At 32.7% G+C, this 26,169-nt stretch overlaps 1 long non-coding RNA gene across 2 annotated transcripts in view; it reads left to right on the top strand.

The window, feature by feature from the left end:
* Positions 1-230: 230 nt before the first annotated feature.
* The window catches only part of LOC105262462 (uncharacterized), a 28,546-nt gene continuing 2,607 nt past the window's right edge, over positions 231-26,169 (top strand). Inside the window, exons 1-2 of one of the 2 annotated variants that reach the window (XR_891798.3) lie at positions 231-989; positions 4,137-4,494. This is a non-coding gene — a long non-coding RNA (uncharacterized LOC105262462). The remainder of the gene's footprint in view (positions 990-4,136; positions 4,495-26,169) is intronic. The other variant, XR_009342363.1, reaches the window with a different exon arrangement.

Genomic DNA, 26,169 nt, shown 5'->3' with positions numbered 1-26,169 from the left:
TTGTCTATCACAAGTATGACACTTGTTTTATTTCCTGTGTGTGTCGCTCTCTCATACTCTTTGTGTGACATATTTGATGGGCTGCCTGGCACGGGTAATTTCTACACTCTCTCTCTCTCTCTCCCCAACAACTGGAAATACACTTGTTATTAATTGTTGTTGGTGGGGTGACCAGTTAGTTATGCTCTACTGATGGGGGGAGGTGTAGTGACAGCACGAAATGCTGTCTAGCTAGCCTACCATGCCAAGCAACCAACCGTGCATTGCAATGTCTGCTTGGTTTTATTTAGTTTTTATATTTCACATAAACCTGTATTACAAATTACTGACGTCGTTGTTGTTGCAAGTCATTTTTAATATGTTGAGCATATGTTTGCTGGCAGAGAGCGAGCGAGCGAGCGTGTGAGAGCCAACGGTGTTTTGTTTCAATTATGGTGAGAGCGTGGACGACAACTAAAATCGGAGTAAAACCAAAACAAGACACAAGCAACAAGCCGCCGCCGCCGCTGCACATTATTAAGTCAAATAGCAAAACTTTAGTTAAACGAAGGATATCGTGGCGAGAGGTTGTTGACGAAAGATCAAAACGGTTAAATTTTTGAAAGCAAACAAATAAAAACGGAAAAAGAAATTGTAAAGCAAAAAATCGACAGCAGAGTGTTGTGGCTACTAGTTGCGTTGTCGTTCGTGCATTGCATTGTGTACGTGTGTGTGTGTAAATATATGGCCAAAGTGCATAGTTGCATTTTGAGCCAGGCAATTTTGTTAGAAAACGAAAATATTAAACTACAAATGTGAATAAAAGTTATTTAAAGATTATTAATTAAATGAATAATAGAATTAAAAAATACTGAAAAATTCAAAATAAAGAAATTAGTTTTGGTGGCGTTGTATCCACAACTCTAAATAGAAAGGGGAAACCTACTGGAAAAGAAATCTTTAATGGATATTTAAATTGTTGCTGCTAATAAACTTAAATATTTATAAAGGTTAATATTGCCAATAATTTAATACAATTTCTTTAAATTAATACAAAAGCTCAACTGAATCCTTACAAAGTACCCAAATTTGTTAACATTTATTCATTTGTTTTTATTTGTTTGTCTTGTTGCATTTTTTTCTTTTTGTTTTCTTCTGATCTCTGAATCATGGGAATCATCTCATATTTCCCCCCCATCTCAATCCCAGAATCTCTCACTCTCCCTTAAGTTCTCTCTCGACACTCCATATGCCTACCAAATTAAACTCTGTGTGTGGTGTTGTTTTGTTTGAGAGGGTGGGGGGATTCTGAAATGAAATAGAGTTGCCGTTAAAGAAATCTTGTTTTTGCTTAAAATTTTTGTTGTTGTGGCTGGTAGTGAAACGTATTTAGGCCCAGTGAACTGAGAACAGTGAAGCTCAGCGGAAAATGACACACCCTCCTCAATTAAATGGTTTATTGTGAACCAAATGGATATTTAAAAAGGCTTTAGAGGCTAAAAATTGATATTTTTGAAAATAGTTTTGTTAAAGGAATATTGAAACCATAGTAGAATTAAAAAAGTAAACTCGCGTAATCATTGGTTTATTTTTTTTTTAAATTATAAATTTAACAACTAATTGTCAGAATTCTTAAAGCCATTGTTTGCACACATATCAGAGATGGGAACCTTTTTCTATGCATTTAAATGTTACATGTTAAATTACCGAAAATTCAGAGCTAGATACGCTCATTTGAAATCAGATAACCTTTTTAATTCTATCATTATTCGAACTATTATTAAAACATTTTTCAAAGATCTTCAATCCAAAAAAAATTGTGACTTTTCCAAAGGCCATATGGGTAGTTTATAAGATTTCTTCGACCAGAAAAGCGCATTTTCAAAGAAAACGTTTCTTAAAAGTTGAGGATTTTTGAAAAAGCATTTATTTTTTATAGAATTAAGGAAATATTTTTATTCGGATCTTTTAGACATCATTTTTGAATTCAAAAATTTTCTGTGATTGTTCTTATTATTAAAAAAGCTAAAAATATAATTTTTGATAAATTATTCAAAATTTAAATGGACCTTTACAAGTGTCTAATGAGCTTTGCAGCTTGAAAAGTAAAAATTAAAAAAAAACAACGGCTCCGCGACATTATTGAAGTCGAAATAAGAATAATAAAGAGATGACAATAATAATAAGACGAATTCTTATTTTTCAATAGGTTTTTTAGATTTTTTGTTAATTCACATAAAAGTGGCGCCCAACGTGGAGTGCAGTAATTTTTCTGGCTCTGACAGCCATTATCTACTGGAAATAAGATGCTTGATTGCCTGAGATTTTGATATAATACGTTCTCTTAAAAATTACAATTATGGCGCCCAAATGAGTAGAATGACCTAAGTTCAATACCTGAATGGTTTGACCGATATGTTAGATAAAAGTTATAGAATTAGATCTTCTACAGACATATATCATTCAAATCTAATAGAATGAGATTTGGCTTAATTGTGGGGTTGCATTATCATCCATGTATGAGAACATGACCCAAATTCAATACCTGAATGATTTGAGTGAAATATTACACACAAAGCTACAGGATTATATCTCCAACAAATATTCTTCATTATTTATTTAGTTAAAACTTGAATATGGAGTTGCATTATCATCCGTGTATTTTACCAGTAGAGGGACAGGAGTTTAGGACAAAAATTTAAATCTTTGTGGGGAGGTAGCAGGAGTTGGCCGATATATTCCATTTTCACACCAGACCTTGGGTTAATAAAAATATTGTGATGTGTGTAATTTTAAGAGAACTGGATACTTATTTCTTATTTTATGATCGTTTTGGATATTCAAAACTTTGACCCTTTGTGGGAGAGGTACTAGAATAAATGGCACGATATCTACCATATTTATAAAATAAAAATTTTCTTTTTTCTTGAAAATTTCAAGCTTTGCCCATATCTGAACTCGATCTAAGTTTAATAATAATCTTACGATGTGCAAAGTTTGGACGAAATCGGATACTACCTTCGAGAGGTATCTTTCGCACCACTCAGACAGACGGATGGGCGGACGGAAATCGCTAGATCGACTCCAAATGTCTTGAAACGGATTTGTTCCAAAGAGACCTAGGGTCTAAAACCATTATTTCGGCCGTTTCAAATGATATACACCCTCTCTGGCCATATGGCTGCGGGTATAAAAAGAATACGCCATCATTAAAGGGTTCACCTAAAAATAGTTGGTATTTACATTTAAACCGCACATTGTTATCATAACGTGACATGTTTAAATTAAATATTTTAAAATGTATTAAATTTAAATATTTTAAAACCTTGCAACTGTGAGTTTTCCTCTCCTTTGAACTTTGGGCCAGGATTGCAACAAAGATTAACATTTTATAATCACTAGATTTTATTTTCTTGTGCGAGCCACGGTATCAAATATTTGTGTTATTATTTATAATGGCAGTTATTTATGGGTACTCACTTTGTGGTTACTCCAATACACTCTCTCTTCTCTCTCTGGCATTCTGTGTTCTCAGAGTAAGAAACAAAAAACTGGTTACCAGTGGTAAATCAAACCAGACTGTGACCCCACGTCTGGCTCCTCTTTAATGTTGCCTCTCTTCAAGAAACTAACAACAACAACAACGTTGGTTGCCACCACAACCCAATTGCCATCAACAGAGAAACCAAATACCTCCAAAAACCAAAAGCAACAACAATGACGAAAACTTTACAGAAAAAAAGTAACAAACTGCATATTTGTTTTTGGAATTGAAAATGAAATTTATGTTTGCTTTGTTGTTGTTGTTGCTGCTGTTGTTTTTTGTATTCATAAATTCCATTAGCCAACAAACACTAACTTTAATGGCAAGAAATAGCAACAACAAACAAATGGCAACTACCTTAGAAGAAGAAGCAGTAGAAGAGTTAGTTGGCTGGCTGTTAGTGAGTGAAGTGAGTTGTGAATTATCCACCAAAGACTGAGATCAGAAAAAAACAAAACGAAACAATATTTGGCAGCAGCAACAAAACAGTTACTTTGGCTCAGCCCCAGCCATCATTAGTAGCAACTAAAATCAAAGCAATTAGAGGAGAGTTTTAAAAACCAACAACAACCGACAAACGTGATAGAAAAATCTTTTTTTTTTGTAATTTTAGAAAACTAATCTCTGCGGATTTTTTTTCATTTTGGATAAAATCACTTTTACTTTCTAACAATTTTTGTGTGCAAAGTGAATATAAAACGAAAAGTTTTTGTTTGAAAATAGATTACAAAAAAACACCGAAAAGTTATAATTAAAATTTTGGAAAATCAAAACGAAGTGAAAGAAAACCAATTTCTTTTCGAAGGTGCATAACGAATTACACAAAAAATATATATGAAATATTATGAATGATTATTAAATCAATGGTTCTGTGAAATATTCGAGGATTTCTCAATCAAAAACCCAGCAACAAATGGATTAAAAAACGAACTGTTTTTGGAAGAAAAACTGGAGTAATTTGAAGTCAAGTGGTAAGTACAATATTTAAGCATAAAATAGAAACATATTACATTTATATATCCATTCTCAGTGAATACCTTCAATTTTTTGAGGACAAAATTTCCATTGCATATTTTAGGAACCAAGTATGTCACTTATAGAAGGATCACAATTTTAGATAGGCTACAATCCCCTTAAGGGACGAGTGAAGGTAATCACTTCGATGTGGGCCAATTTGTGGGAGGAACTTTTCTCTTAGGAATGACTTTCCCTTTTCGTTACCCGTGGAATCATATCTCAATCCCTGAGGTTTGACGTCATGGAAAATGATTTCTCATCTAAGAATCATGCCTATCCACTTCTTGGTAAAAGAGTTCTTATTCGCTAAGAAATGAGCTATCATTCCCTGAGGAATGTCTTCTTCTTATCTGAGAATTGACTTCTCATATCCGAAGGCATCATTCCTTGGTGACTTCCTACTCATTATCCACGGATTGACATATAATTTCTGCAATAATGACATGTTATTCTCTAATGAATGACAACTCTCTTACTAAGAAACTAATTCCATTCACTGGGGATTGAGTACTCATTCAATTGGGAAAGACAGCTCATTCCTTGAGTAAAAACTTTTCATTTTTTGAGGAAAGACTTATCATTCTGTCGGAAATGGGAATGTCTCAGTGGATTGACAACTCATATGGGTCTTCCTTTTCTGAGAAACGGCTCTCCATTCTCCAAGGAATGACTTCTTATTCCTTGAGGGATGTTATGTCAATTTCTGAGAATTGATATTTTAACTCTTATTCCTTGAAGAATGGCATCTCATTCCTTGATGAATGACTTCTCATTATTTGAGGAAGTATTTTTCATTTTCTGAGAAATTCCACTCATTCACTGAGAGATGACAATCCATTTGCTGAGAATTTACCTGGGAAATCACTTCTCGTTCACTGAGGAATGAATTCTTTTTGCTTGAAGAATGATTTCCCATTCATTTTGAAATGATATCTCATTCACTTTAGAATGACTTCTCATTCGCCTAGAATGACTATTCACTACTTAAGTCATAACTACTTATTCTTTGTGGAAGTACTTTTCATTCTCTGAGGAATGGCCACTCATTCACTGAGGGATGACTACACATTCTTTGAGAAATGACTTCCCACTCCTAGTGGAATGTATTATCAGTCCATGAAGAATTGCTTTTCATTCACTGAGAAATTGCCTCTCATTCGCTGGAAAATGACTTATTATTCACTGGGGAGTGACTTCTCATTCGTTGAGGAATGACTTCGTATTCCTTGAAGAATGATTTCCTTTTCATTTTAGAATTGTATTTCAATCTCTGAAGAATGACTGGAAACTCTGCTCATTCCCCTTTAGATTAAATATCAATTTCTGCGAATATATATTTTAACTCCAGAGGAATGACTTCTAATTAATTGGAAAATGATTTTTGTTTCCTTGAGGGTTGACTTATCACATCTTGAGGATTAACTTATCATTCTTTGCGGTATGACTTCCTATTCTTTGAGCACTTTCCTTTGCTTGAGGAGGATTCTTTGGCGAAGTATTTTTCATTCTTTGCGTGATAACCACTCATTCACTGAGGGATGACTACTCATTCTTTGAGAAATAACTTCCCACTCCTTGTGAAATGTATTATCAGTTCATAAATAATTGCTTTTCATTCACTGAGAAATTCCCTCTCATTCACTGGAAAATGACTTTTTATTCACTGGGCACCGACTTCTCATTCGTTGGGAAATGACTTCGTATTCCTTGAAAAATGATTTCCTATTCATTTTTAACTGATATCCCATTCAATAAAGAATGCCTGGAAAGGTTTCTCAATCTCTTAGATATGGAATATCAATTTCTGAAAATATATATTTTGTCGCCTGAGGAATGACTTCTTATTTCTTGAAGAATGATTCCTTGAGGATTTGACTTTTCATTCCTTGAGCATTTATTTCTCATTCCTTGAGGATTAACTTATCATTCCTTGATGAATGACTTATCATTCTTTGAATACTTTCCATTCCTTGAGGAGTAACCCTTCATTTCTTTGAATGAAGAAGGATTTTTCATTCTCTGCGAAATGACAACCATTCACAAAGGGATGGTTACTCATTCGCTGAGAAATGACATCACATTCCTTGAGGAATGAATAATCGTTCCAATAAGAATTGATTTTCATTCAATGAAAAATTTCGTCTCATTCACTGTGAAATGACATAATATTCACTGGGGAATGACTTTTTATTCAAAGGGGAATGACTTTTTATTACTTATAAGACTAACGTCATTTTTCATTCATTATGGGATGTATTGACATTCACTGTGGAATGACTTCTCATTCGCTTAGAAGTGACTACAGCTTTCATATGGCTTAATGAAGGACTTTCTTAGAATTGGTAACTAATGTATAATTATTTGAAAATCTTTTTCTCATTTTCAAAGGAAAGATTTATCATTATTTTGATCGAATTATTCGCGTCTTAAGGCCCCAAAAAATGCCATGATATCAAATTGACATTTTATGAGGATTCTTCTGGAACTTTTTAAATTAAATATTTGCATTATGTGTTGTATGTATTTCAGGAATGCACCCAGTAAAACTGCACATTATTCAAAACTTGACATATTTTTTTTGTGCATAATTCATGATTATAAACCTCCCCCTCCTGCGCTGTCGCCGAAACTCATGGCAATCGCAATATTGTAAAACCAGCAAATCAACGACAAGACATTGAATTACTTCCAGTTGAGTAGTTCAACTTTCAATAACAACAAGTTTAAATATCATATTTTTGTTGTGGTTTTTGTTCTTTAAAAATAGGTCAGTTAATGCGGAAAAATTTCATACGATATGAAATAATATAACTGTCATATTTTTGCAAAAAAAAAGCCACAAAAAAAATTAGCAACTGGGCACTTATCACAAAATAAGTAACCTATGGCCGGCCACACGAGTAAGCGACTGACTGACTGCTGATCCAATAAAAGTCAAATTATCGTAACTTGGCTTTAAAGCAATGTTCATTTCAATACCGAAAAAAAAAAATTCAAGATGTCTTGTTTTAGATGATAGTGCGGAAGTAAAATCACTTTATATCTTGAGATAGCCCTGAAGACTGTTTTTGTGTTGATCAGTTTAGTTTTTTTCGAGTTGGAACTGTCACTTTTTGTTTTGTGCAGATTCATGTTGGTTTTATTTTCGGTTTACCGGCATAATTTGTTATTTAGTTTTGCGATGAATTTGATGAGCTAAGTGTCAAAATGAATACACAGAACAGTGTTGTTATGAGTAATTTATTTTCCATGACCAGCCTAAATAACCGATAAGCGAGAGAATTTAAATACCAAGTAATATCCTGAAATTCTTGAATTTCTGAGTTATGGACTTTGAGGCTAGATTTTTATGAGTCTAAATATAAAACTCATTATGGGATTTTGCCGAAAACAAAGGTCGTTGAGTTTACAAAACAGGAATTGTACGGAATATTTTTTATATTAACATATAAATGCTAGAGATTTATGATACCGATTGGAGAAACAGGAATATTTAAAAAAAAAAATCGAGCCTACGTGACCACATAATCTAATTACAAAATAGAACTCAAGTATTGAAAACCGGCATAAGGCTGCAAATACATAAAAAGCTTGAAGTCATGGCTAGGCATATTAATGCCAAATTATAATGAAAAACGACGGCTGGATTTTAGTGCGGCTCTGTAATTCCTTTGTGAAATGTCACAAAATAGGCCGTGCCATGACTTCAAGCTTCTTATGTACTTAGCCCTTAAGCTAGATTTAAAATTAAATATTCTCATCTTATCGACACGTACTCAGAAATTATAGTTTAGGTAAGAAAAAGGAGCTAAAGAAAAAATGTCATAACTAAGATGATGAACATGATGCAAAATAAATGTCTGGTCTTTCACTGCGGACTGTCTCAACATTTGGGGGAAAGTGACTTCTCATTCAGTGATGAATGATATATAATTCCTTGAGTAATAACTATTCATTCCGTGAGCAATATGCGCTTCATCTCAGAAGAATTACGGCTTAATCCCAAAGGAATAATTTTTTTTTTGCGCTGTAGAGTGACAAATCATTCTCTAAGGAATGATAACCCTATTCACTGAGGACTAATTTTGCAGTGCCTGGGGAATAACAACACACATTATCTAAATAATTCATACTCATTCACAGAGAAATGACTTCTCATTCACTTGGGAATAACATAATTTAAAAGCATTCACTGAGGAATGACATAATTTCACTTATCATTCCTTGAGGAACTAAGTCTCAATCTCAGAGTATTGGTCTCTCATTCCCTGTGAAATGACAGTTCATTTCTTGAAGATTTATTTTCATTCACAGAGGAATGATTCCCCGTTAATTCAACCTCACTTTGACGACTTAAACTTGGCCTCCAGTGAAAAGGTCTTGGAGAGTACTTTACACTGAAGCCATAAAACTCATATAGAGAAAACCATTTAGGAGGAACTTCCCTAGCTCATATCATCTACTTATTATTCCTTAAGGAGTTGTAAATCATTTAGTTAAGAGCGTCTTTTCATTCCCTGGGGAATTATTTCTTATTATATGAATCAAGTATTTTTCATTGCCAAATGAAATGGCATTCACTGAAGAATGACTTCACATCCTTTGAGAAATGAATTGTTATTCATTGACAAAAAAAAAACTAATTATTCACAAAGTAATAACTTTTCATTCACTGAGGAATGACTTATCATTCTTTATGGAATGACTTTTATTCCGTGAACACTTTTCAGGGGAAACATTTCTGACAACCTGAGGATAGATTTATGATTCCTTGAGGAATAATTTATCATTCCTAGAGGATTAATTGGTCATTCCCAGAGAAATGACAGAAGAATGACTTCTTATTTGTTGAGAAATGACTTCTCATTCGTTATGAAATGACTTCTCTATCCATCAGTAATCCGTGAAGAAGCCCGTTGTCGAAGAATTTTTGACAACCTGAGAAATGATTTCCCATTCTTTGAAATATTAAATTAGATTCTCTAAGGAAAGACATCGCGTTAACTGGAAATGATTAATCATTCACTGGAAAATGACTGCTATTTCGTAATAAAATTAATTCTCATTGACTGAGGAATAACTCATAATTTCTTGAGAAGTAGCTTCTCATTGATTATTCCTCATCTTATCATTCCCTGAGAAATAACTTTTCATCATTTCAACGATATCCCCATCCATAGGGAATGACTACTCATTCCGTGGAAGAGTCTCAGAGGAAGGATTTTTTACAATCTGAGGAATGATTTCTCATTCTTTGAGGAAATACATTCCATTTCCTGAGGAATGATACCACATTCCCTAAGAATTGCTAATCATTCACTGGAAAATGACCCCTAATTCGTCAAGGAATGACTTTTCATTCACTGAGGAATGTCTTTTAAAACGACCTCTCCATCAGTGCGGATTGACTACTCATTCTATGAAGAATTATCAGAGGAAGAATTTCTGTCATTTCTGAGGAATGATTTCCCAATCCAAAACATTCCTATTTCGCCAGAAAATAAATTTTAATTCAGTGAGGAATGGCTTCTAATTCGTCAAGAAATATCTTTTCATTCACTGAGGAATGTCTATTCAAACGACATCTTCGTAGGTATGAAATGACTACTTATTCTATAAAGAATTATCACAGGAAGGATTTCCGATAACCTAAGGGTTATCAATCCTTGAGGAATGAAAACTTAGTTCCAGAGGAATGACATCGCATACTCTAGAAATATTTAATCATTCACTGGGAAATGACTCCTAATTCAAAAAGAAATGTATTCTAACTCAATGGGGAATGACTGCAAAATCGTCAAGCAGTGACTTTTGATTATATGATGACTTATAATTCACTGAGGAATGGGTTTTCAAATGACATCTTCATCGGTTAGAAATAGAATAGTTATTTCTCAATCTATGAGAATTATAAGAGGAAGGATTTCTGACAACACATTCTCATCGCATACCCTGAAAATAATTCATCATTCACTGGGGAATGACTCCTAATTCTACAAGTAATTAACTTTAATTCCATGAGGAATGATTCTTTATTCGTCAAGGAATGACTCCTAATTAGTCAATGAGTAACTTTTCATTCACTGAAGGATGACTAACAATTCAGAGAAGAATGTCTTTTCAAACGACATCTACATCGATGAGGAATCATTAATCATTCACTGGCGAATGACTCCTAAATCGACATTTAATATGGAACGACATCTTCATCACATTTCACTATTTCTATGAGGAATTCACACCGCATTCCCTGAATATAAATATTCATTCACTGAGGAATGACTACAAATACGCTGAGATATGAATTCTAATTCACTGGGGAATGATTGTAAATTCCCTTAGATATGAATTTTCATTCACTGAGGAATGACTTACCATTTCATGTGGAATATGTGCTCTCTCTCTCTCTGTCTCTTAGGATCGATCTCTCGTTTCTCTGATAAATTAGAGCTCATTTTCAGAGAAATGAATTGTCAAGTAACGACCTCTTATCTCCTGGTATCTTATTTTTAGGATTTCCACGTGTGTTGCGTTCCATAGAACCTGTACCAATAATAATTCCTGAAATATGTCTATACAAATACCTGTTTCGTAAATTGTTTAATTGTCTTGTTTTCCCTTTTTTAAAACCCTCTAACCCAACTATTTATTTTTCTGTTTATTTTAATAATTAGAATACCCTATCCAAATTCTTTGTTAAACGAAACACATGGAAGCATTTGGGTTTACTTCCAACATTCTTGGGAATATTTACTTTAAGAATTACTACGAAAATTCCAATTCCGATTTCGTTTTCATTCATAATGATTAGTGGGTGTCAATGTTACATTTCTTTAGGCGTTTAATACGCTTACAGAGATAAACGAGGGAGAGCGGCGGGAAGGCAGAACATAATATAATTTATTTGGATGACCTTGTTCTAGAAATACTAATAATAAGAATAACAACACACACACAAACACGGGTATTGACTGGCTACCTGACGTATTGACTGGCCGACTGTCTACTTAGCGAGCTATAGCTAGCTAGCTAGCTCGATGTTGTGGTAGGTGCCTTTTCGTTAATGCCATTGTTGTAATGCCAAAGAGAATTACGGGTATTGAGTTCCAATTCAATACACACAACATAAATGGCCATATTGAATGGAGTTCGAATCGTTATTGGGGGTATGAGTGAGCGAGTGAGTACACATGTTTGTTTGAATAGAATTATCAATAGAAATTGGAAACTCCAGCCATAACGACAAACACAAGAATTGAAATCAAAGCGTAGTTGCTGACATTGTAGCCATTGCTAATGTCTGTCTGTCTGTCGATGTGACCGGCAAAGTGTAAAAGTAATCATGTTTATGATTTGACCCATTTATGATTCATCAGCGATCACCGACCACGGTCATTGGAAATTAGAACTCTCCGCCGAACGAAGAAAATGGAGAGAAAATTGTGTCAACTTTTAATTTCCTTTGTGGAACGAATTGATTCATATTTCCATAACGAAAAACTAAAAAAAAAACAATTTAAAGAGTATCAGTCGGTTTTCAGCCAATATTCGATTATTTCAATATATTTTGCCTTCTGTTATCATAACTCAAATGGTTGACCAACTTATGGAGTAGGTGCCGAACTAATGAACCAACATTGTCCATTTCGTATCGGACCTATAAAATGTGATATAAATATTACGACGTGCCAGGTTTGGACTATACTGATTACTTCCTTTTTCAACATCTTGAACTCTATGTGGGGGAGGTACCAGAAGCAGTGGACCGATATAGCCCATCTTCACAGCAGATCTTGTATTAGTAGAAATAATGGGATGTGCGAAATATGAAGAGTACCGGATGCTTATTTTCCATTTTATAATCGTTTTGGTTATTCAAAAATTTGACACTTTGTGGGGTAGGTACCAGAAGGAATAGTCCGATCTCTACCATCTTTCCAACAGATCTTGTATTGATGGAAATATTGAGATGTGTCAAGTCTGAATGGAATCGAATCGAGATGTTCAAAATTTTGAATCTTTGTGGGGGAGGTACCAGAAGGAGTGGACCGATGTGTTCCATTTTCACACCAGACATTGGGTTAATAAAAATATTGTGGTGTGTGTAATTAGAGGAGAACCGGATGCTTATTTCGGATGGGGGAGGTACCAGAAGGAATGGTCCGATCTCTACCATCTCTTTGACAGATCTTGTGTTGATGGAAATATTGAGATGTACCAAATCTTGAATGGGATCGGATGTTAATTTCGCATTTTATGAGCTTCATGTATATTCGAAATTTTAATTTTTTGTGGGGGAGGTACCCGAAGGAGTGGACCGATATAGTCCAATTTCACAGGAGATCTTGTGTTAGTAGAAATAATGGGTTGTGCGAAATATGAGAAGAACCGGGTGCATATTTCGGATTTTATAATCGTTTTAGTTATTCAAAACTTTAACCCTTTTGTGGGGGAGGTACCAGAAGGAGTGGACCGATATGTTCCATTTTCACACCAGACATTGGGTTAATAAAAATATTGTGATGTGTGTAATTTGAGGAGAGCCGGATGCTTATTTCGGATTTTATAATCGTTTTGGATATTCAAAATTTTGACCCTTTGTGGGGGAGGTACCAGAAGAAATGGTCCGATCTCTACCATCTCTTTGACAGATCTTGTGTTGATGGAAATATTGAGATGTACCAAATCTTGAATGGAATTGGATGATAATTTCGCATTTTATGAGCTTCATAGATATTCGAAATTTTAATTTTTTTGTGGGAGAGGTACCTGAAGGAGGTGACCGATATATCCCATCTTCACAGGAGATATTGTGTTAGCAGAAATAATGGGGTGTGTGAAATATGAAGAAAACCGGATGCTTATTTCGGATTTTATAATCGTTTTGGTTATTGAAAATTTTGAACCTTTGTAGGGGAGGTACCATAAGGAATGGTCCGATCTCTACCATTTTTATAATAGATCTTGTGTTGATAGAAATATTTGACCCTTTGTGGGGGAGGTACCAAAAGGAATGGTCCGATCTCTACCATCTTTTTAACAGATCTTGTGTTGATGGAAATAATGAGATGTACCAAATCTGGAATGGAATCGGAAGTTAATTTCGTGTTTTATGAGCTTCATGGATATTCGAAATTTTGACCCTTTTGTGGGGGGGAGGTACCAGATGGAGTGTACCGATATAGCCCATCTTCACAGCAGATCTTGTGTTTGTAGAAATAATGGGATGTGTGAAATATGAAGAGAACCGGATGCTTATTTCGGATTTTGTAATCGTTTTGGTTATTCAAAACGTTGACCCTTTTGTGGGGGAGGTACCAGAAGGAATGGTCCGATCGCTACCATCTTTCCAACAGATCTTGTGTTGATGGAAATATTGAGATGTGCCAAGTCTGAATGGAATCGGATTTTAATTTCGCATTTTATGAGCTTCATGGATATTCAAAAATTTGACCCTTTTTGGTGGATGTATCAGGAGTGGACCGTTATATCCCATCTTCTCAGCAGATCTTGTTTTAGTAGAAATAATGGGATGTGTGAAATGTGAAGAGAATCGGATACTTATTTTGGATTTTATGATCGTTTTGGTTATTCAAAACATTGACCCTTTTGTGGAGGTGGTACCAGGAGGAATGATTCGATCTCTACCATCTTTATAACAGAACTTGTGATAATTGAAATATTGAGATATGCCAAATCTGGAATGGAATCGGATGTTAATTTCGCCTTATATGAGCTTCATGGATATTCAAAATTTTGATTTTTTGTGGGGGAGGTACCAGAAGGAGTGGACCGATATAGCCCATCTTCTCAGCAGATCTTGGCTTAACAAAAATATTTCGATGTGTCTAATTTGAAGACAATCGAACTCTTACATCACATTTTATAAGAGTTATATTTATTCAAAATGTTGATCCTTTATGGGGGAGGTACTTGATGGAGTGGACCGATTTCGTCCATTTTCGCACTGGACCTAGCACTGATGCAAATATTAGGATTTGCAAAGTTGGAGCAAAATCTAATTATCCGTTCTCTTTCTGGGCAATAAATTTGTTTTGAAAATTTGGACCTTTTGTGGGGGAGGTACCAGAAGAAGTGGACCGATATATCCCATCTTCACACCAGACATTGGGTTAATAAAAATATTGTGATGTGTGTAATTTGAAGACAATCGGACGCTCACATAACATTTTATAAGAGCTATATTTATTCAAAAATTTTGACCCTTTGTGGGGGAGGTATTTGATGGAGTGGACCGTTATTGTCCATTTTCGCACCTGACCTAGAACTGATAGAAATATTGGGATTTGCAAAGTTGGAGCAAAATCGAATTATCCTTTCTCTTTCTGTGCAGTAAAATATTTTTTGAAAATTTCGACCTTTTGTGGGGGAGGTATCAGAAGGAGTGGACCGATATTGCCCATTTCCGAACTCAAACTAAGTTAGGCAAAAATATTACGATGTACCAAGTTCGGATCAAATCGAATACACCCTCCGAGAGTTATCGTTCGCACCAGCCAGACGGACGGACATTGCTACGTCGACTACAAATGTCCTGAAATGGATTTGGTCCAAATAGACCTAGGGCCTAAAGACGTCATTTCGATAGGGCACGTTTTGGTCGTATAAAATGATATATACCCTCTCTAGCCATATGGCTGAGGGTATAATAATGATTGCATGGTTCCCGAACTGAAGAATCTAAAAGCTTTTACTACGATAACCGATTTTTCCTTTATGATATCGAAGAAAATTACAAAAATAGCTGATTCTTGCAGGTTCTGGAACAGAGCAGATGTTTGAGTCATGCAAGAAAAAGTGATCGATAACTTTATTTCCTATAGGGAAAATAATCGATATTTGTTGGTAAAATAACATAACAAATGATTGCTCTTGATTTTAACATATCTCATACCCGCTTTGATCTCACACCCCATCTACTCAATCGTTCTCTCTTCTCTACTTCTCGTCAAAGAACTTCTCTATGTTTTACCAAACATCTGCACCTGTGTTGTTTTGATGTATTTATTTGTGTTCTTATATTCAAATAACGAAACATGCAACTGGTTTTCCTCCCCTTCTACTTCCTCCATTCCTCAACACATTCCATCATTTCCAAGCAAATCATTATGAAAAAATACCCACAGATGTACAACATATGTATTGTGTTTACCATAATGCCGTAGTAGTTTTTTTTAGAATAGTAACATTAATGGTTATATTTAGAGTTGTTATTGTTGCTGTCGTTCGTCTTTGTTGTTGTCATTGTTATTTTGCTTTTTAAGTGGGAATAATTATTCTCGTTTCATTCATTACACACACACACAGTTCTCCCAATAGTTGTAATTATTCAAAGAAAACCAACAACTACTTCAAACGTTGTTTTGATGTCTCATTAGAAGAAATCTATTTACCGTAGGAGTGAGAGGGAGCGAGAGAACGAAAGTGGGAGAGAGGGAATGTACGGCATTTGAGGAGTAAACAAAGAATACAGGTAGATAATGCATGCCATGTTAACAATGTAACGGTTATTAGGCATCATATGCAGAGCACATGTTTATAACTGCCATTTAACAATTCAACACAATGAAAGCCGAGGGCGTTTGGCGTCGGGAGTCTGATAAAGGGATTATTTTAAATAAAAAGAAAACCTATAGTTTTATACGTTATTTTTCAACGAAAAAATGAATATAAATTGAATTTTTGACAAAGGCAAATGAAGAGAGACCACCTGTACCTCAAAAAACCCTACATTTAAATAAAAACCTCTTTCGTTTTTATGATTTACAACACCCTTTATGAGTATCGCTTGTTCACATGCAATTGACACAATTTTCTCAAGTTTTTTTTCTTTTGCATCACAAATGCCTTCACATTCTTGGCTCTTTAAGCAAAAAGCCGAACCGAAAAAAAAAAAAACGCAATTGCCCATTAATTTCACAAAATCTTGTTAGCCGTGTGTGGTGTTGCCTTAAGCGTTTATTTTTTTCCGTTTTGTCTTCTTGCAATATGGCTGATGGAGCGCGTGCATATTTTTTTATTGCTTTTTGCATGGAATAGCAACGATTGCCACTCGATCTCTCCCAGATTGGAATTGTGTGATTCGCCACATACCCCTCACAACCACACATACCATTTATTGCTGCTGCTGCCGCTGACTTGCATCATACATTGCAATTTTTTCAATGATGTTAACGCAACACCACCATCATAAGCCGATGGCGGCAAAAATTCAAAAAACTGCACAATTTATTTTTTTTATTAAACTGCACTGCAATTGTTGGATGTTGGTCAAATGTATTACCACTTTTTTGCCAGGCACTGTGGGATGGAGTGGATTCAATATAAATTATTACAGAATAATTCTACCGATAACAACATTTTCTATAAAAATGTTACCGATAACAAGATTTTCTACAGAAAATGCACCGATAAAAGCAGTTTTTAATAGAAAATGCTACCGATAACAACGCTTTCTATAAAAAATGCAACCGATAACAAAATTTTCTATAGAAAATGCTACCGATAACAACAATTTCTATAAAAAAAGCTACCGATAACAACATTTTCTATAGAAAACGTTACCGATAACAATATTTGTTGTCGATAACAACATTTTCAATAGAAAATGCTACCGATAACAACATTTTCAATAGAAAATGCTACCGATAACAAAATTTTCTATAGAAAATGCTACCGATAACAACATTTTCTATAGAAGATGCTACCGATAACAATATTTTCTATAAATAAATGTTACCGATAACAACATTTTCTGTTGAAAATATTACCGATAAGTAATCAATAACAACATTTTCTATAAAAATTGCTACCGATAACAACATTATCTTTAGAAAAAGTGGCCGATAACAACATTTTCTGTAAGAAATGTTACCGATAACAACATTTTCTGTTGAAAATATTACCGATAACAACATTTTCTATGGAAAATACTACCGATAACAACATTTTCTATAGAAAATACTACCCATAACAATATTTTCTGTAGTAAATGTTACCGATAACAACATTTTCTGTTGAAAATATTACCGATAACAACATTTTCTATACAAAAAGTAATCGATAACAACATTTTCTATAGAAATTGCTACCGATAACAACATTTTCTTTAGAAAAAGTGGCCGATAACAACATTTTCTGTAAGAAATGTTACCGATAACAACATTTTCTGTTGAAAATATTACCGATAACAACATTTTCTACGCAAAAAGTAATCGATAACAACATTTTCTATAGAAATTGCTACCGATAACAACATTTTCTATAGAAAAATTGGCCGATAACAACATTTTCTTCAGAAAATGCTACCGATAACAACATTTTCTATAGAAAATGCAATCGATAACAACATGTTTTATAGAAAATGCTACCGATAACAACATTTTCTGTAGAAAAAGTTACCGATAACAAAGTTTTCTATAGAAAACGTTACCGATAACAAAATTTTAAATGTTAAAATTTATCGATAACAACGTTTTCCATAGATAATGTCATGGATAACAACATTTTCTGTTGAAATAGTATCCGATAACACCTTTTTCTTTAGAAAATATCGACGATAACAACCCACTGTCCACTCTTTGACGATTCTATTGATCATTTAGCCATGTTGTTGTAGCTGTAGTTGTTTTTTTTATATGGTTAAGTTAAAGCAAGTTGCAACTCTCAAGCGGGGCCATTCGGATGATATGTACAGTTCATGCTGTGTACCTGCTTCGGTGGCTGCCACATCGAAAAGTAGAACTTTGCGGACATAGGGGAGGGATCCATCGAAAAAAACTGGACTAGATGGCCGCATGTTAGTTAGTTGGTTGATCGGTAGGTTGGTTATCTCTAAAAGGTAATACTCTTTTATATAATCTCTATAAAGTTGTGAAGGTATTTTTGTTGCTGTTATTGGCCAGCGACAACAGAAATCGAAACGTTGTAATGATCTTTTGGCAATCGCTCTCGACGACTCTGTTGTACATTTACAACAAAATACGTGGGATAATTATGCCACAGTTCCAAAAAAAAGTGATCATGACGATCGATAGCGTCACTAGTTGTGGTCTTCATCAGAGCTGATGGTGTATGGAAACCTGTTTCCAGTTGCCAATATGACCACTGGCACTAGCACCAGTCATTGTCTGAATTTTGGCGAAAATTTATTTTGGCCGAAAGTTTTCAATAGCTCTTTGCTGTTGTTATTGTTGTTGCTTTTGGTTTTTCGATTTCTATGAATAAAATTACCTTGGCGGTGCAAAACAAAAAGTGTGTTAAAGTACTGCCTTGATGTTTGGTTGCATGCAACAAGTTGTAACTGGTTGGCTGACTGGCTGGCCGGTTGGTCGGCTACCCATGACTGGCTTTTAACTGCGTTTCAGACGTTTATTGCGTGTCGATTATCTCTGTTATAAATTGTTTCTCATTTTTTGGTGGTTCAAGCCAGCTACTGGTTGTTGATTTGGTGGTTCGAAAGACAGCAGAGAACGCGAATGGACTTTGGCTTGGGTGGTTGAAAAGCCACATCATGCTATAGTCATTGATAAACGCGTTTTCTAAACAAAAAAGAAGAAAAATTTCAGATTTTCAATAGAAAATATGACCGATAACAACAATTTCTATAAAAATGTTATCGATAACAACTTTTTCCATAAGAAATGTTACCGATAACAACTTTTTCTACTGAAAAATGTACCGATAACAACATTTTCTATAGAAAGTATTATCGATAACCAAGTTTCTATGACAATTGTTACCGATAACAACATTTTCTAAAGAAAATGTTACCGATAACAACATTTTCTGTAAAAAATGTTTCCGATAACAAAAGTTTTTGAAGAAAATATTACCGATAACAACATTTTCAATGGAAAATGTTACCGATAACAACGATTTCTATGGAAAATGTTACCGATAACAACATTTTCTATAGAAAATGTTACCGATAACAACATTTTCTATGGAAAATGTTACCGATAAAAAAAATTTTCGATGGAAAATGTTACCGATAACATTATTTTTTATAGAAAATGTTACCGATAACAACATTTTCTAAAGAAAATATTACCGATAATAACATTTTCTGTGGAAAATGTTACCGATAACAACATTTTCTATGGAAAATATTACCGATAACAACATTTTTTATAGAAAATGTTACCGATAACAACATTTTCTATGGAAAATGTTACCGATAACAACATTTTCTATGGAAAATGTTACCGATAACAACATTTTCTATAGAAAATATTACCGATAACAAGATTTTCTGTAAAAAATGTTACCGATAACAAAAGTTTTTGGAGAAAATATTACCGATAACAATATTTTCAATGGAAAATGTTACCGATAACAACATTTTCTATAGAAAATGTAACCGATAACAACATTTTCTATGGAAAATGTTACCGATAACAACATTTTCTATGGAAAATGTTACCGATAACAACATTTTCTATGGAAAATCTTAACGATAGCAACATTTTCTATGGAAAATGTTACCGATAACAAAATTTTCTATAGAAAATGTTACCGATAACAACATTTTCTATAGATAATGCTACAGATAACAACATTTTCTATAGAAAATGTTACCGATAACAACATTTTCTATAGAGAATGTTACCGATAACAACATTTTCTATAGAAAATGTTACAGATAACCACTTTTTTCATATATATAAAGCTAACGATAACAACTTTTTCTATAGAAAATGTTACCGATAATAACATTTTCTATATATAATGCTACCGATAATAACATTTTCTATAAATAATGCTATCGATAACAACAATTTCGATAGAAAATGTTACCGATAACAACATTTTTTATAGAAAATGTTACCGATAACAACAATTTTTATAGAAAATCTTACACATAAACAATAGTTTTTATGGAAAATGTTACCGATAACAACATTTTTTATAGAAAATGTTTACGATAACAACATTTTCTATAGAAAATGTTACCGATAACAACATTTTCTATAGAAAATGTTACCGATAACAACATTTTCTATGGAAAATGCTACCGATAACAACAACTTAGATAGAACATTTTACCGATAACAACTTTTTCGATAGAAAATGTTACCGATAACAATATTTTCTATGGAAAATGTTAACGATAACAACATTTTCCATAGAAAAGCTGCCCGATAACCACATTTTCTCTTGAAAAATTGCCCGATAAAAACATTTTCTATAGAAAAGCTGTGCGATAACACCATTTTCTATAGAAGTTGTTCGATAACAACATTTTCTATAGAAAAATTGTGCGATAACAACATTTTCTATTGAAGAATTGTCCGATAACAACCTTTTTTATGGAAAAATCGACCGATAACAACATCTCAGTGTTCCAAACACAAAGTGACGTTGCATTGTTTATTAACTTCCTTCCTTTTTCTAACAGGGAGTGACAGCTAACATTTTATTTTATTGATTTCAAACAATTGATGACACTTTCCTTTTGTGTTCAGACATCGGTTAGAGAAGAGAAGGAATATTTCATTTAACTACATACCTTTGTCCACTCCCGTGCTGTCCAATCCATCTTTGCTGCATGTCTCGATAATTAATTTAATTGAGATTTGTTTGTCATTCTCCATTTCTCAATTCGCGCATTCGAAACGTCAAATGGCTGCAATTTTTGTTGGCATTTCTTGTTTGTTTTATTTTTTTTAATTGACGTCAGTCTCGGTCCATTAGCAATTCTGCATATTTTCTAATTATAGACCATTTGAGCGTAGAAATCTACAAAATGTTAATTGTCGTTTTAGAGCAGCAGCAACAACAAACACACGACGAAAAAAGGTTACCAACATTTCGTGCCATTTGTTGGAATTCATTTTTGCTGGGTTACGAGAACGGAAGAGAAAGAGAGAGAGAGAGAGAGAGAGAGGATTGACTTTGAACTTGCATGCCTTGTGATTCCCACATCAATTAACGGGGAAACAAATGATAATGGGCAGGTTGTAATAGTTACGATTTCACCGCGTCGAGTGAACCCTATGTGCCCTCTTTAGGGTTCACTCGACCCAAATCCACGAGCCATATAAATTACTTATTACAGAACATCGAAAACCCATTCTCAGACTTTTTTATGTGTCTGTATACATGCTTGCCGTCGGCGATAAGGGGGCATTGCTCAAATTATAGAACCCACATGGACTTCGTATTCAAATTACGATATTCTATAATTTTATTTAACTCTGGGCCATATATTATTTATTCGGAAATTTATTATTTATTTTGTGTTTGTTTTAATTGACAATTGATGACTGCACAAGTATTACACGAGGAGGGTGTCTTCGTTTTGCAAAGGGTCAGTGTAATTTTTCTTCATTTATTTTTGAAATCGATTAATTCAAGTTGTCAAATAATTCATTGGGCGCACGTGTTTCCCTTTCACATTTTTTCAAATGTTATGTTTTTGTATATTTGATGGGAGAATTTTTTATCGGTCAAATTTTCTTTGAAACATATCGATATTACATGACTATTTACGGTGAATATTGTTATCGGGACATAGAAGAGGTTGTTAGAGGACAACTTTTTCATAGAAAAGGTTGCTATTGGACAATTTTTCTATAAAAACAGTTGTTATTGGACAAATTTTCTATAGAAAAAGTTGTTATCGGTAACATTTTCTATAGAATATGTTTGTTATCGGTAATATTTTCTATAGAAAATGTTGTTATCGGTAATATTTTCTATAGAAAATGTTGTTATCGGTGATATTTTCTATAGAACATGTCGTTATCGGTAATATTTTCTATAGAAAATGTTGTTATCGTTAACAATTGTCATAGAAACTTGGTTATCGGTAACATTTTCTATAGAAAATGTTGTTATCGGTAATATTTTCTATAGAAAATGTTGTTATCGGTAACATTTTCTATAGAAAATGTTGTTATCGGTAACATTTTCTATAGACAATGTTTGTTATCGGTAATATTTTCTATAGAAAATGTTGTTATCGGTAATATTTTCTATAGAAAATGTTGTTATCGGTAATATTTTCTATAGAAAATATTGTTATCGGTAGCATTTTCTATAGAAAGTGTTGTTATTGGTAACATTTTCTATAGAAAATGTTGTTATCGGTAATATTTTCTATAGAAAATGTTGTTATCGGTAATATTTTCTAAAGAAAATGTTGTTATCTATAAGATTTCTGTAGAAAATGTTGTTATCGGTAATATTTTCTACAGAAAATATTGTTATCGGTAATATTTTCTACAGAAAATATTGTTATCGGTAATACTTTCTACAAAAAATATTGTTATCGGTAATACTTTCTACAGAAAATGTTGTTATCGGTGATATTTTCTATAGAAAATGTTGTTATCGGTATTATTTTCTATAGAAAATCTTGTTATCGGTATTATTTTCTATAGAGAATCTTGTTATCGGTAATATTTTATATAGAAAATCTTGTTATCGGTAATATTTTCTATAGAAAATCTTGTTATCGGTAATATTTTCTATAGAAAATCTTGTTATCGGTAATATTTTCTATAGAAAATCTTGTTATCGGTAATATTTTCTATAGAAAATCTTGTAATCGGTAATATTTTCTATAGAAAATGTTGTTATCGGTAATATTTTCTATAGAAAATGTTGTTATCGGTAATATTTTCTATAGAAAATGTTGTTATCGGTAATATTTTCCATAGAAAATGTTGTTATCGGTAACATTTTCTATAGAAAATTTTGTTATCGGTAACATTTTCTATAGAAAATCTTGTAATCGGTAATATTTCCCATAGAAAATGTTGTTATCGGTAATATTTTCTATAGAAAATGTTGTTATCGGTATTATTTTCTATAGAAAATCTTGTTATCGGTATTATTTTCTATAGAGAATCTTGTTATCGGTAATATTTTATATAGAAAATCTTGTTATCGGTAATATTTTCTATAGAAAATCTTGTTATCCGTAATATTTTCTATAGAAAATCTTGTTATCGGTAATATTTTCTATAGAAAATCTTGTTATCGGTAATATTTTCTATAGAAAATCTTGTAATCGGTAATATTTCCCATAGAAAATGTTGTTATCGGTAATATTTTCCATAGCAAATGTAGTTATCGGTTACATTTTCTATAGAAAATGTTGTTATCGGTAACATTTTCTATAGAAAATTTTGTTATCGGTAACATTTTCTATAGAAAATTTTGTTATCGGTAACATTTTCTATAGAAAATTTTGTTATCGTACAACATTTTTTTATATTGGAAATGCTGTTATCGAACAACTTTTCTATAGAAAATGTTGTTATCGAACAACTTTTCTATAGAAAATGTTGTTATCGAACAACTTTTCTATAGAAAATGTTGTTATCGAACAACTTTTCTATAGAAAATGTTGTTATCGAACAACTTTTCTATAGAAAACGTTGTTATCGAACAACTTTTCCATAGAAAATGTTGTCATCAAACAACTTTTCCATAGAAAATGTTGTTATCGAACAACTTTTCCATAGAGAATGTTGTTATCGAACAACTTGTCTATAGAAAATGTTGTTATCGAACAACTTGTCTATAAAAAAAGTTGTTATCGATCAACTTTTCCATAGAAAATGTTGTTATCGAACAACCTCATGCTTTTGAATATTGTTTTTGTAATATTATTGTATGATTAATTATACATGAATAAAATAATAATAAATAATTTTATTGCTATCATTCATACCCTGCTGATTTGTTATCGGCGGCAACATTGTTTATTAGATTTAAATTTAAATTATGTTATTTAAATTAATAAAACATTTAAATAACATTTCATGACAGTCCGAATAACAATCACAGAAAATAATAACACGCACCTATCTCAGATAATAATATCTAAAATATTTAATGGCCACAACAACAAAAGCAATTGGAATATTAATTAATATTATGCCATTATTATTGTTATGGACCATAAATAATAATTTATTGAAAGGCCTATTTTGTGCGGGGGAGGTTAAGCAAGGGAGTGTTGTGAGGCTTTATTTTACAACCCAAAATCATTGCAAAAAAATCTCATTTTGTGGTTTAACAAATTCAAACCTCAAAACCTGTCTGCCACTCTGAGGTGTTTTTATTTGACGGGTGATTCCCCTCCTCCTCCAAATTATTCTTTACAAATATTTTTTGCAAAAATCAAAAAAAAAAACGCTCAATTAATGTTTATTTTAAAATCACAACAAAGCAAAAAAAAAAAAAAAATACTGGGCCACAATACTTTGGAAACCTTGAAAAACTAAAACAAAAAAATAAGCAGAACAACTTAAAATTTAGCGAAACATATTTTGCAGTTATTATTTTTATTTATTTTTTGTTCACTTCCAAGACAGGTTAATATTGAACAACTTTGTAAAAAAAACATTTGGCTTCAAGCTACAATTTTTTTTCAATTTTTCAAAACAAAACCAATCACAGCCTTAACAACAATGAAAACAATTTGCAAAGCGAAAAAATATGTGAATATTATTTTCTGACATTTGACGATTTCGATTCGATAGTTTTTGTTTTTTGTTTTTTCTTTTTTTGTTGTGGAATGTTTTTGAAGATTAATATCCATTTGGTTTGCCAGTGTGGGAATGCGCACGCGTGTAGAATATTTACTGGATTTGAAGTGGGGTTTCTCCCACAATTTTTGCAATTTAGCATTTGAAATTGTTTTACTATTAAAAATAGATAAGGTCATAATTGTTCTACAAATAATTTGCATCCTTGAATTTATGGATTTTTTATGCAGAACAATTTCCTTCCCCAAAAATTTATTTATTATGGACCGTACTTTGAATACAGAATTTCTTTTAAGTATTCAATTTTAATCATTAGGAAATGGTATCTACTAAAATGTTAAAAATAGGAAACATAAAAATTATAGCCAAAACAAGTTTGCAAAAAAAAAAAAAAAAAATAATGGAGAATTACAAATATTTGTAATGAAAGGTCCTCAGCAATAATTGTTTTCAGTAGAAAAGTTGGTCGATAACATATGCTTCAATTGGAAAGATTGTTGATAACACAATTTTCTATAGAAAATTGCTGAGAATAGAATTTTCTGCAGAAAATGTAATCGATAACAAGATTTTCCATAGAGAAAGTGGACGATAACAACATGTTCTATAAAAATAGTTGCCGATAACGAAATTTTCGATGGAAAATGTTACCAATAAGAACATTTTCTGTAGAAAATGTTTCCGATAACAACATTTTCTATGGAAAATGTTACCGATAACAAAATTTTCTATAGAAAATGTTACCGATAACAATATTCTCTAGAAAATATTACCGATAACAATATTATCTATGGAAAATGTTACCTATAACAAAATTTCCTATTGAAAACGTTACCGATAATAACAATTTCTATAGAAAATATTACCGATAACAATCTTTGCTACAGAAAATATTACCGATAACAACATTTTCCAAAGAAAATGTTACCGATAACAACGTTTTCTATAGAAAATTTGTATAGAAAATGTTGTCGATAACAACTTTTTCTATAGAAAATGTTGTCGATAACAACTTTTTCTATAGAAATAGTTGTCGATAACAACTTTTTCTATAGAAAATGTTGTCGATAACAACTTTTTCTATAGAAAATGTTGTCAATAACA

The sequence above is a fragment of the Musca domestica genome, unplaced genomic scaffold (assembly GCF_030504385.1).
Source record: "Musca domestica strain aabys unplaced genomic scaffold, Musca_domestica.polishedcontigs.V.1.1 24, whole genome shotgun sequence".
Taxonomy (NCBI): domain Eukaryota; kingdom Metazoa; phylum Arthropoda; class Insecta; order Diptera; family Muscidae; genus Musca; species Musca domestica.
Note: the sequence above shows the minus strand (reverse complement) of the source record. Positions and strands in the feature narration are given on the sequence as shown.